Raw genomic sequence first — 12,577 nt, forward strand, 5'->3', positions numbered from 1 at the left:
ATCTTGTTCAGGGGTGTCAAACTCAATTTCATTGAGGGCCGCATCAGCATTGCGGTTGCCCTCAGGGGGCCGGGTGGGTGTGGCCTGGGTGGGCATGGCCTACCGGGTGGGTGTGGCTAGAGTGCATATGGCCTACTGGGTGGGCGTGGCCAACTCTACATCATTGGCATCAAGGGTGCCTATGGGGGCCTGGGCAGGAGTGGGACAGATTTGAGGGTCTCTGGCAGAAGGAGGGTCTCTGGGCCAGGGCCAAGGCAGTGGGGGCCGTTCCCTCACTGTTTTCAGGATGGCTTCGCGGGCCACATGAAACCACTACGCGGGCCGCATCCGGCCCCCGGGCCTTGTGTTTGACATGTCTGATCTTGTTGATTAGATGAACAACATGTCTTAAAACCACAATATTATAGCAAAATAATTGCCCTTTATGCAAGTGTGCCCAGTGTTTTTGTTTTGTATAACAGGTGTGGTACATAAACGAACAGTGTACTATTTGAAACAGTTCTAGGAAAGAACTGTTACTACTGTTGACAAGGAAAGTTTATCAAAGTTCTGTTCCTCAGGCTCTTTAGTTCAAAGTATCTGTCAGATGTTTTCTTCTTTGCTTCCTCTTTTATTACTTCATGCAAACTTAAAAATTTATGGGAAAATATTTTCAAAGTCTTTGTGAAATCTCTACCAAAATTCAGTGTCAAAAAAATTTGTATGGCAGTGTGAATATGAATGAATGAATGTATATGCATTCATGAAGAGAGTTTTAATTTGTAGTATTTTGAGACAGAATTTGGCAGCAAAGATCTCTGCCTAAATCTCTGCCTAAATCCATGGAAACCATGCCTCGCGTTCTGTTTTTCTACCAGTGGAAGAAAAGTTGCTGATTGAATGGATTACCGTTTTTCAGTCTGCAGCCTCCCAAATCTCTGATCTGAAACAAATTTGGGAATAAATAGAATATGTGTGAAGAGGAACAGCTCTGTTGCCTCATATATTGAATAAAGACCTTAATGTTATTGGGGTTGGTGAACTAATGATTTTTTTTCATATGAATCATTAAAAACAAGCTAGCCTGAGTAAAAATGATGTATTAAAAACACACCTATTATGCTTCACTTATTAAAATATCAAATTCCTTAGCCCCATTGGGCAGGGCAAAAAAACCAAAAACCACCACCACATCCTCCTGCTGCTGCTGTATATCACAAAAGCTGTTGAAATAATGGGCTCTTTCAATATTTACCATATTGTCAGAAGCTGAATAGTAAATATGTAAAATGCTCCTGCAGACTGGTTGCATGTATATAGGACAGACATGTCAAACACAAGGCCCGGGGGCTGGATGCGGCCCGCGAAGTGGTTTCATGTGGTCCGCGAAGCCTTCCTGGAAACAGTGAGGGAACTGCCCCCACTGCCTTGACCCTGGCCCAGAGACCCTCCTTCTGCCAGAGACCCTCAGATCTGTCCCACTCCTGCCCAGGCCCCCATAGGCACCCTTGATGTGAACGATGTAGAGCTGGCCATGCCCACCCAGTAGGCCATACGCACTCTAGCCACGCCCACCCAGCAGGCCACGGCCACCCAGGCCATACCCACCCAGCCCCTTGAGGGCAACCGCAATGCTAATGCGGCCCTCAAGTGAAATTGAGTTTGACACCCCTGATGTAGGATCTCTCCTGAAGCCTAACAAAGCAACTACATTTACTTTGAAACCAAAAAAATACCCTAATGATATGATCAGTATTCACTTCTTTTCCAGCATACTTTTAGGAATGGAGAACTGATCTGTTATAAGCCAGTCAGTAAAAACTCTAGATTATTTAATCCACAGTGAAAGTAACTGTGAAATCATAAAACAGCGGTGCTTTTTAAAGGATAAAACAGTACCCTGGACCCAGGCTATGTAAACCACATTATATAAGTTAAATCTCTATTTTTCTTAGTTAAAGAGTAACTAAGCCTGAGAGTTTAGTTTCAGAGTAAACTGAAAGCAAACAAAATTGTTGTCACAAGGGAAAAAAAAACTATTTTAGTCTCCTAGGAACTTAATTCAGGTCGTTATGCAAAGGCCATGAGAGAAATAATACTTGGGGAATATTTAAATAGCATCCTGAATTCAGGGCCAGTTCTTAGTTTTTCAATTCAAAAAGCAGTCTTGTGGTTTTGTATGAGCAAACCAGCATTTAAGTGTTAGCAAATGCAGTATTGCGAGTTCATTTTAGTGGTGGTCCAAGAACATTGTAATGGGGTTTTTAGTTTGAATAATTAAGTTTCCATTTAATCAAATTATTGAAAAGAGAAATTAAATACCCTTTTTCTTCTCTTTGTAGACAAGAAGCCACCCATCCCGAAGCAAAGATGATTAATCTGGGAACAGAATTATAATGGTAAATATTCTCCTATTTTATGTAATTTTTTCTATTTAGAAGAATGTTTATCTTCTTAACTTATTATTGGAATAATCTTCTTATGCATCTGGGTCAATAAAGGATGGAAGAAAAGCTGTTGAGCCAGAGGATTTTAAGAGCAGTGCATTACAGAAAAAGAGATCATGTTTTAAAAAGCATGACTCGCTCACTTCTCAATCAGGAGGTGAGAGAGGATCCCTTGCAAGGTCGTGCCGAGGAATTTAGTCATCATCTGTCGGATAAAATCGCTCGGATTCGGACCGGTTTGGACTCCAGCTGGGCAGAGTCAGGCGATCAGGACACGGGCGGTCTTGTCAATGTTATCTGGGAAGAGTTTGATTCTGTGACCCCTGATGAAGTGGACAGGATTATGGGGAGGCTGAGCTCCTCCACATGTTTGTTGGACCCGTGCCCTTCCTGGCTGGCTTATGCAGCTAGGGAGAGGACACGAGGCTGGTTCCAGGCGGTTATATCTGCTTCTTTGAGTGAGGGGTATTTCCCCGCCGTCTTGAAGGAGGCGGTGGTGAGACCTCTCCTCAAGAAGCCTGTCCTGGACCCAGCCGTTTTGAACAACTTTCGTCCAGTCTCCAACCTTCGCTTTCTTGCGAAGGTTGTTGAGAGTGTGGTGGCGCATCAGCTCCCTCTGGTCCTGGATGAAGCGGATTATCTGGACCCCTACCAATCGGGTTTCAGGCCCGGGTACAGCACGGAGACGGCATTGGTCGCTCTGGTGAATGATCTCTGGAGGGCGCGGGATAGGGGATATTCCTCTATCCTAGTCCTATTAGACCTCTCAGCGGCTTTCGATACCATCGACCATGGTATCTTGCTGCGGCGTCTCAGGGGATTGGGAGTGGGAGGCACAGTTCTTCAGTGGTTCTCCTCCTATCTCCTGGGACGCTCGGAGTCGGTGTTGGCAGGGGGGCAGAGATCGGCCCCTAGGTCTCTCGTTTGTGGAGTTCCTCAGGGGTCGGTTCTCTCGCCTCTCCTGTTCAACATCTATATGAAACCGCTGGGTGAGATCATTCGTGGTTTTGGAGTTGGGTATCATCAGTATGCCGATGATACCCAACTTTTCTTTTCGACCCCAAACCACCCCAGTGATGCCCTCGCCGTGATGTCCCGTTGCCTGGAGGCGGTTCGGGTCTGGATGGGGAGGAACAGACTTCAGCTCAACCCTGACAAGACTGAGTGGCTGTGCATTCCGGCATCCCGGGACATTCCAAATGTTCCATCTCTTTCTATGGGGGGTGAGCTCTTACCCCCCGTGGATAGGGCTCGCAACTTGGGAGTCCTTCTAGATTCGCGGCTTACTTTGGAAGAGCATATAGTGGCCGTGACTAGGGGGGCTTTCGCCCAGGTTCGCCTGGTGCGCCAGTTGCGGCCCTATCTAAACCGGGATGCCCTGTGTACAGTCACTCATGCGCTCGTGACCTCTCGCCTTGACTACTGTAATGCTCTCTACATGGGGCTTCCCTTGAAGACCACCCGGAGGCTCCAACTGGTACAGAATGCGGCCGCGAGAGTTGTCTTGGGAGTTTCCCGGTACTCCCATGTTACACCTTTGCTCCGCGAGCTGCATTGGTTACCAGTTGTCTTTCGGGTGAGGTTCAAGGTGTTGGTTACGATCTTTAAGGCCCTACATGGCATGGGTCCGGGTTACCTCAGGGACCACCTGCTGCCGGCATCGACTCCCCTCCGCCCTGTGCGTTCCCACAGAGAGGGCCTCCTCAGGGTGCCGCCAGTCAGGGAATGTCGACTGGTGGCCCCCAGGGGGAGGGCCTTCTCTGTGGGGGCCCCGGCTTTATGGAATCAGTTGCCGGTGGAGCTCCGGATGGCACCAGACCTTCGAACTTTCCGTCGGGGCCTGAAGACCCATCTGTTCGAATTAGCTGGTCTGGCCTGATGGGGATTATGGGTTTTTTAATTGTTTTTAATCTGTATTACTGTTTTATTGGGCAAGGGTTTAATTCTTTTTAATTTTTGTATAGTGTTTTTTGTTTTTTATATGTGCCCTGTGAACCGCCCTGAGTCCTACCAAGGAGAAGGGCGGTATATAAATCAAATAAATAATAATAATAATAATAATAATTTGTGTCACATGTCCTCTCCAAATTTTGCTTTTCACTTTTACATTTACTACATACTCATTTGCACAGTTATATAAACTAGATTAACTTTCAGCTAAGGTTAAATTTTTCAGGTATGGCTATTAGGATAGTATCCATCCATTTATTTGTCCATATACTGGGATTATTCCTGCATAGGAGTCGCAGAGTTCTTGGTGACTCCCACTGACATTTTTAAGGATGAAGAAAGAGAAATACACTATAAAACTTTATTCCAATAGAGAACAATTCAATTCAATTTGTATCTCTCAGTATAATATGATTTGGAAGTCAGGAGGAGCAAACTGCTGACGGGATGTATGTTGCTTCTAAATATGGTTATCTGAAAAGAATCTTTGTTTCATATGTGAGGGAGGGAAAGACCACTTCCTTAAAAAGAAAATACATAAGTTAGTGTATACATTTGTATTCAAATAATAGTTTTTAAATGTGTTGCCAGATTAATTGGGGCAACCCTTAATTTGGCAAAATATGTGTGTGTGTGTGTATGTGTATGTGTGTGTATTATAAACAATGATGTATGATCCTGAAATAACATATTTTAAACTATAAGGGAGAAGCGGTGATGAATCAGCATGAATGGTATGAAAAATTCAGTATGTCTAGAAATAAACTAAGATATGAATTCCTGTCTTGTAAGCCAATGATATGCAAAGGTTCTCTCTCTGTTCTCCCTTAGATAATCATGATATAGCACAATAGATGTCATGGAGTGGTTCCTATTTGATTTAGCCAGGAAGACACTAGCTTGAAAGTGGTTAGCACAGAAGCTAGGAAGAGAGAAGGACTGAACGTGTAAATAGGTAGTCTCTGCTTAACTATGTTACTTGGAACTGAAATTTCCATTACTAAGCAATACAGTTGTTAAGTGTGAAGTCATGTGACCACATTGCTTAGTGACAGCAATCCAGGCACTCTGTTGCTGTCGTTAAGTGAGAATTTCAGGTCATTAAGCAAGGATTCCAACATGGAAAGTCAGCGGTGAAGCCGGCTGGAAGTCAAAAGTCCTGGTTAACTCACAAGCACTGAAACACGTGGCTGCCACTGAGTGGGGAGGATCTTCAGGTGGCCAGGATGAGCGTGGCCGGGATAGGTTGGCTGCTGCTGGGTGAGAGAGGGTATGAGAATGGCTGGTGAGGCATAGTATGGGTGTGGCAGGGCCAAAGTGGTTGCCGCCAGGGTACTTGTGACCAACATGGTTGCTGCTAGAGGGGTGGAGGGTGCAGGTGATTTATTGGAGTGACTTATGACCTTCCCTACCAGCTTCTCCATTGACTTTGCTTGTGGGAAGCTGTCAGAGAAGGTTGCAAATGGTGATCGCATGACAGGACGCTTCAACTATCCATAACACTGGTAAATGTCTGCTGGTTTTGAAGTGCAAGAATCTTGATCACATGACCATGGGGATGCTATCACAATCACAAGTCCAAGGACTGGCCATAAAGTTGCTTTTTCAGCACTGTTGTATTTTTAGATGTTTGCCAAACAGGGCAATCTTTAAGTGAGGATTATATTTAAAGAAGAAATGTTGATTGTTTGCCACCGGATGGACACATAGACTGGATGTTACAGAGTCAAAAAGCCTATTTATCAAAAAGGACTCTGGACAAATATATTAACTTTCTTGTTTCTTGTTTCTTGTTTTTTTTTAAACTTCATTAATGATTTAACAGTTCATCAACCTGACCCCAGAAAACAAAAAGTTGCATAAAAGGGGACAAAAACAAAAACAAAATAGAGCCGCAATTTGGAAATATATACAGGTGGTCTTTGACTTACAAGCACAATTGAGCCCAAAATTTATGTTGTTAAGTGAGACATTCATTGAATGAGTTTTGCCTCAGTGTACAACCTTTCTTGCCACAGTTGTTAAGTGAATCACCACAGTTGATAAATTAATAATCTGTTTGATAAGTGAATCTGGCTTTCCTATGGACTTTGCTTGTCAGAAGATCACCTGACCTTGGGATACAGCAATGGTCATAAGTATGAACACGTTGCCAAGCTTCTGAATTTTGATCACATGATCATAAGTATCCTACAAAGGTCACAACTGTGAAAAATGGTCATAAAGCACTTTTTCGTTGCCATTGTAACTCTGAATGGTTACTAAATGAACTGTTGTAACTCAAGGACTACCTGTATAAATCTACCTAGAATCTGAAACGGAGTTTTAAAGTTGTAAATACCGTATTTTCCGGCGTATAAGCCGACTTTTGAACCCCTGAAAATCTTCTCAAAAGTTGGGGGGTCGTCTTATACGCCCAGTCGCCTTATACGCCGGAAAATCAGTGGGTGGCGTCTGGCGGGAGCCGGCAGGGCAGTCCTGCGCACGCGCGCACTCCCCGGCTGCTCCTTAGCAGCTGGGGAGTGCGCGCGTGTGCAGGACTGCCCTGCCGACTCCCGTCCGACGCTCTTCGCTCTTGAGGCAGCTGCTGCCTCAAGAGGAAAGAGCCGGCTCGCTCTTCCCTCTTGAGGCAGCAGCTGCCTCGAGCGAAGAGCGTGGAGCCGGCAGGGAAGTCCTGTGTGCGCGTGCGTTTGCAGGACTTCCCTGCCGGCTCGCTCTTCCCTAAGAGCATCGGACGGGAGCCGGCAGGGAAGTCCTGCTCCCGTCCGACGCTGCACTTCCGCCAGGTGGTGCTGGCCGAGACGAGCCAGCAGGCAGCTGCCGTGAGCGCGGCGCTGAGGGGCAGTAGCCCCATGCGCAGCAGCAGCCGCCGGCTCAGCATCAGGTCCGAGCGCAGGAGCCGCACCGCCAGGCTGCCCAGGAAAAGCAGCCACACCGAGAGGCTGCACGCCCAGTCCAGCTCCATGAGGGGCAGGGCGGGAAGCCGGTCGGGAAGAGGGACTGGGAGCCCGGGCCGAGCCTCGGCCGACGGTGAGAGGGAAGCAGCACATGAAAAAGAGGCTGCGGGCGGAGCTGCCCCACCCTGCGCCGAATGGGAGAAGTTCAAGGCCTGGGGGGGAAAGCAGGAGGGGTGCCGGCTGTGGCGGGTGGCGGCTGCCCTCCGGCGCTGCCTGCCACCCGGGAAACGCTGCGTCTCGGGGGCCAGCAGAAGCGCGGGAGCAGTGGGAGGGCCGGCGGGGCCAGTCGGGCCTTCGCCTCCTCTGCGACGGACAGGGAGGGCAGGGCATGTAAGTATTTTCCGGCGTATAAGACAAAAAACCTTGAAAAACTTCTTAAAAGTAGGGTGTCGTCTTATACGCCGGGTCGTCTTATACACCGGAAAATACGGTATTTAATTTCAGTATTTTTGGCCCAGGAGAAATTAAGCAACAACTCCTTTATTGCTATACCTAAAATGAATAAAACAATCCTTAGTGGAAGAAATTGTCAAGATTTTACTGTTGTGACAATTTTTTTAGTCAAGTTATTTCCCAATTTTGAAAACCATTAATCCCGGAGAATTCCCAGGATAAAATTATAGTTTTTCAGTATAAAATTTAGCTACCAAGTCCCCCTCCTCTAAGAATTTATAATTTATGTTGCAACATTTCAAAAGACAAGGAATAAATGGAACATTTGCCCAAGACTACTTACGTAATTTTTTCCACTTCATCAAGCACTTGCCAAGAAAATGACTGAGTATTTCCATGTTATGCTAACGTGTAGTAATTTTATTAAACCTTTTCCAATAGAAGAGTTTTGTTTAATGTAATTAACTTTAAAGGAATGAATTATTTTGTAGTTTGTTCTTGGTGAATCACCAAGATATTAGACTACATATTAGATTATAAATTGTTCTCAAGTGACTCACAGAATTCAAATCCAAAAACCCTTCTTACGTGAATTTTTAAAAACTTTGAGGAGTGTCTCTTGTATTTAAAAGTTCTATATAATATTTCAGGATTTTTTATTTTATTTTAAATAATATACTGTAGACATGAAAAACTATCCAACATTGTTAAATATTCTGGAAGGTTTTTATAAGCATAAGAAGAACTTACTAATCTTTCTTACTGAAAAACCAGAATGGAATATGTGACCAATCCTTGATCTATATATATTTAGCAAAAATAGATTTCTGAGCAATAATTAAATGTTAATCCACAAATTCTCAGTGTATAGATGGTGTGTTCTCTCTCACTTTCTATAAGCACACATTTTAAAAAATTGTTCAGGCTTGCATAGTCAAAACTAGGAGTGCTATCAAAACTCAGTTGTGTTTTTTGGTGCTCTGGCCAACAATGCGTAGAGTGACTTTTGGCCATGCTTTGCTTTACAAGTACTGCTTTTTTGTACAAAGCAAGCAGTAAAACCTGGAACACGTTTTATGAGAAGGTGACATAATTCTGTGGAGTCTCACCTTCTGTCTAAGCTTTCTTCCGATCACAACAGTTTTAATCAACCGTTTATTAATTAGTTTTATTGGAGTGGAGTTACACAGATTTATCATTTTAGTAACTAACATTATCACAAGATTTTAGAATCTTGTTGAGAATTCTTGCTTTAATCCTCTTAATTTCAATCCTCTAAGATTTTCTGTCCTCCCTGGTGTTAGACATATGTATCAAGGAGTTTATAAGTTGGGTGATTTAGAATTTTGTCAACGGGAATGTAAAATAAAATCAAGAGAAGAACTGGTGGCAGAGGGATATAGTTGTCAATGGCTTTCTTATCTACAGTTATTAGAAAGATTTAAAATGATGGCATTTGTTGAGATGATGGCTAAATTGCCTTTTTGATCAGAGAAAAGATAATATCTATTAAAATTAGAAACCCTTTATGGCAGAGGTCCCCAACCCCTGGTCTGTGGACCAGCACCGGTCCACAGCATGCCAGCAAGCGGGCCGCACAAACAAGCAAAGCTCCATCCTCGGGATGCAGGCAGTATTCCAAACCATGCATCCTCCAGTCCGCGGAAAAACCTTTCTCCATGGTGCCTGTCCCTGGTGCCCAAAAGGTTGGGGACCTCTGCTTTATGGGCTTTTGTGCAAAATAGAAAAAAAATAAGCTTATGATTTATGGTTTTGATTAGTAAACAGGATAGATTATAGAAAGAAGACAGTTATGTAATGATAGATTATGAGGTAAATTTACAATGGTACTGGCTGACGTGTTGTATCTTTTCTCTCTTTTTTTTTTACTTTCCTCCCCTCTCTTGCACTTTTAGCTTTAGCTTTGATTTCTTTTTCTCCTATTTTGAGTGAAAATATTCTTAGGAGTTTTAGCAATAGCAAATATCCAGTTTCCAGTGTTCCATGCTGTCAGACCTTAATTCAAAATTGCATCAATGATGTAAGAAAATGTTATGCTTTTTTAAACTCTAAAAATCACATTTATATACATCAGAGAAAAAAACATGCTCTTTAAAAGTAAGTCTTTTGTGTACTCTGATGTAATATTTGTTATGAGTTGTCTCAGAACTGAACCTTTGAATGACTTGACTCATCCATGTTTTCTCAGCAGTGTTATGGAACTTCTTTTTTTCTTTTTTCTTTTTGGCTTTTATTGTTTTATCTATATATAAAATACAAAGAGAAATAGAAATGGGAAATTAGGGGAAAGAATAAGAAAGGGGGAAAGAAAATGTAAGGTACAAGGGGAAAAAAGGCGTTGACTTCGCACTCTTTTTAGCACAGCAGAAGAAAGAAACACTCCAGCCTCAACTTTTTGCTTTTACACATTACTATATAACTAGCTATTTCTATAACGACATATCTATCTAATCGACAAAACCAAAGTCAGAGTTTTTTTTTTCATCACTAGCATAAAATCCAGAAGTGATATCCAAATGAAAATCTTAGTTAAGTGTATTCTCTCTTTGAATAAATTAATCAATTTAACCATTTCTGCTTTATCTTCCTTGCTGTGGTAATAATATGTATTTCTATTTGCACCTAATATTCTTTATAGACTATGTTAAATTTAAGTCCCTCCCCCCAAATAACCCTCATAGATTATTTTTTTCTTTTGTATACATCCTTTTTGAAAATCTATTTTTTTCTTTAAACTAAAACATCATTTTCTTTAACTTTCTCTCAATACAGATACTTTCAATAACATTTTACACACTTTAGGAATTACGTAGGCCAGGGCTTTTCAACCTTTTCACCCATTATACTACTTTTAGTATATGGCAACATCCGAGTACCACCAATCGCCTAGCAAGGTGTCAAAAACTTGATGACCAAAAAAAAACAAAAAACCCCAACGAAAAAAGTGATGAAGTACTAGTCCTCAACTTACAACAGTTCGCTTAGTGACTGTTCGAAGTTACAACGGCACTGAAAAAAGTGCCCCCCAAGACACTGGCCTGCTTGCCCGGCAGCGCTCTTCCTCCTGTCCGAGGTTTTCATTGTTGTGAGTATTTCTGTTGAGGATTGGCAGCAGGGGTGGGGACAGGGGTATTTGGTTTTTATTCCCCCCCGTCTGCTGGGTGGTTGCAGCAGTTTTTGGTCACTTTGCAAGACCCTGGGTCATTATGACCGTCATAAATATGAATCAGTTGCCAAGCATCTGAATGTAAATCACAAGACCCTGGAGATGCTGCAACATTCCAGCTGATTGGCGTGTAATTTTTAGATTTAGATCATTTGCCTCCATCATCAAATTATTTAGACAAATACAGGTGTAGAAATACCCCATTGCTAGTTCCACACCAGTGTTGTACTGAGGACAGAGACATTTGCAATGATACCCGGAGGGAGAATTGGACCAGGCAGAATGTAGAATACTATAGCATAAAGGTAAAATTCCAGCTTTATACAACATAGTACCAAAAAATTACTGATGAATTTGGGAACATATTAGTAAGCAAGGAATTCCTGTATTTGCAGATAAAAGACTTTTAGTCCTGATAGGAAGCATTCTGAAGGCATGATATTGTGAAATTGAGAGAATGGGTGATAACAGTTATGACTTTAAGAAGCAATTACGTAAGAAATTGAGCAATTAAGTAAGAAATTTTAAAAAATGAAGTTTGTAAAGTACTGAATCAAGCAGCAGTACTTAATGTTTCTGGCTTCTCATAATACCCTAAGCTTTAATTGAGTTATTTTTGTGCAAATAAGTGAACACACCCATTATGGCTTAATATTGTATGGCAACTAGTTTTGCAAACTAGGGCTAGATTAAGCTGATTTAACATTATATGATAATTGATTTCCTTCTCTTCATCACCCACCCCATCCCATATATTCACACCAGACATAAAGTCAAATTAGCTGTGCAACTGGAGTTTATTGATCCATACAAGCCTCTCTTTGTTAAGCGGAAAACATATAAGTATAGATAGAGGGATTTAGGAAAATTCTTATGGGCGTATGCCTATTGATTGATTGATTGATTGATTGATGAGTGTTATCAATTTGGTATCAAATCTTAGTGACCTCAAGGATAGATTCTCTCCCAAATGGTTTGTCTTCTGTTTGACCTTTTGAGTCTATTGGTTGTGCATTCACTGCTGACATAATTAAATCCACCTGCCGTGTTAATGCCCATCCTCTCTCCTTTTTTCTCCAACTTTTCAAGTGTCATGAAGGAACTAAAGGAACTGGGTACCCACATGACCAAAATATGATAGTCAGAGCCTAGTCATTACAGTAGTACTTTGAATGAAAATCTGGCCTTGTTTTGTTTTGTGATCCATTATATCCTTAAAGGTCTTCTACAACACCAAAATTCAAATGTATTGAGGTTTTTTCATTTCTGCTTCTTCCAGATCAAACTGTTGCAGCTATAGTGCTATAGGAAAAATCATTGCCACAACAATTATAATAATTTTTCTTGGTGTAGACGAACACACATATTAGGTCATTTCAAAGTTATGTTGATAAAATATCAGATGACATTTTTGTTAAAATAGCAAATGATTCTCATTAATCTCATTAAGGCTCATTAATGGGAGAATTACTGAAATGAATAGTACTTTGAGAAACTGTATTATAGTTTCATCTAAAATGAACTCTAGTTTCTCCTAAATCAGGGCTGTCAGACTGACGGGCCTGCGGGCCGGTTTCATCATATGGAAGCTGCGCCCACCCCATTGCCGGCAATGGAAAAAAAGTCGAGATACGTTGTGACACGTCACGTGATGTGGCGAGTTT

General features: G+C 42.3%; 1 protein-coding gene across 2 annotated transcripts in view; it reads left to right on the forward strand.

Moving 5' to 3' along the window:
- The window catches only part of SGMS1 (sphingomyelin synthase 1), a 105,205-nt gene that overhangs the window by 28,227 nt on the left and 64,401 nt on the right, over nt 1–12,577 (forward strand). For both annotated transcript variants that reach the window (XM_083365026.1, XM_083365027.1), the window contains exon 2: nt 2,322–2,378. The gene's annotated coding sequence lies outside the window, so the exon portion shown is untranslated. The remainder of the gene's footprint in view (nt 1–2,321; nt 2,379–12,577) is intronic.

Source organism: Vipera ursinii, assembly GCF_947247035.1.
Source record: "Vipera ursinii genome assembly, chromosome: 5".
In the NCBI taxonomy this organism is placed as follows: Eukaryota; Metazoa; Chordata; class Lepidosauria; order Squamata; family Viperidae; genus Vipera; species Vipera ursinii.